Source organism: Phalaenopsis equestris, unplaced genomic scaffold (assembly GCF_001263595.1).
Source record: "Phalaenopsis equestris unplaced genomic scaffold, ASM126359v1 Scaffold000006, whole genome shotgun sequence".
NCBI classification, from domain to species: Eukaryota; Viridiplantae; Streptophyta; class Magnoliopsida; order Asparagales; family Orchidaceae; genus Phalaenopsis; species Phalaenopsis equestris.
The window spans coordinates 2283397-2284834 of NW_018164448.1; positions in this window are offsets into that span (position 1 = coordinate 2283397).

The window sequence follows — 1438 nt, forward strand, 5'->3', positions numbered from 1 at the left end:
CCTTCATATCTATAAAATGAAGTTAATCTTAGTTGCATGTTACTCTCTTCAACATCTCTCAAGCCATCCATTCTTTCACAATTCTCTCTCTCTAATGCTATTGTAGTTATTTAATTATAATTCTCTTTTTATAAATATAATATTTCAAAGCGAAATATTAATATCCACTCATCCATCCTTCAAAAAAAATATTCACACATATTATAATCTCCACCATTTAAAAAACCAATTTATAAAGAGTAAAATAAAAATTAATTTCCAAAGAGCTTAAACCAGAAGCAATTCTCATAAATATAAAATTTTGCTATATGAACTCTATAACAATACTAAAAAAAGTAAAAAAAAAAATTACTTCTTATGCACTTGAAACTAAGTCTGTAATTTTTTTAGATAACTAAAGAACTGATCATAAACTTTATTCTTCTACTGAATTTCTCATGTTTTACATATAGCTAATTTTAGGGTTTTGGTGATCAGTTACAGGAACAGAAGCAGGTTCCATCATCACATCTCGTAAGAGGACATGAATGGCCACATAAAGATTCACAGTAATTGCTACAGATCTGTACACAATCAGTACTGTTTTGCCTGCAAGATACCTGCTGAAAAAAACCTTCAATCTTTTTATTTGCAGTGCTGCTCGAGGAAGAAGATGATTCTGAAACAAACCCTAGATTGTTGTGGAGTGCAGAGAAAGACTAATGATTATAGAGAGATTAGGTGCATACTAATTAACTAAGTTAATTAATTACCTGTGGGAATGAGGAAGAGGAAGAAGAGGGCTGCTATCAACCATGGAGGATTGTTGGCCATCAGAATGAAAAGTAGGTGTGGACTGGTGGCTCTTGTTGGTAAGAAGGATGGACTAAAAATCTATTAGATGTGGGTCCATTATATAAATAGATGGAATAGACTTGTAATAAAGTTTATAAATTGTTGAATAAATAATTATAGAATATTAATAGTTGTGAGAATGATGATTCATGAGAAATATTTATAGTTAGGTGATGATCAAAGGTTCATTGATTTGGGTGATGATCAAAGGTTCATTGATTTGGCTATTCTCCTGATAATTAGAGGTGTGTTCATTATTAAATTGTGCAAGATGGTTGATGGTCATTTATTTATTTTATTTTAGAGAGAATAATTAGAGAAGTGGGTTCATTATATAAATACATGGGATTGTTGAGTAAAATATGCTAATAATTCATGGATTAAATGTTTTAATATATTGTCTAATTGAAGCTTGCTTGATTCTTAGTTTGACCAAAATAGTACATGTTATACATCTGTATATATGAATAGATACATACATACACATGAATAGACACATGCATACATACATACATACATACATACAGAATACACATACACAAAAATGCACACATATATATATGAATAGATGTGTACACATATAGATAAATACATATGAATAGAT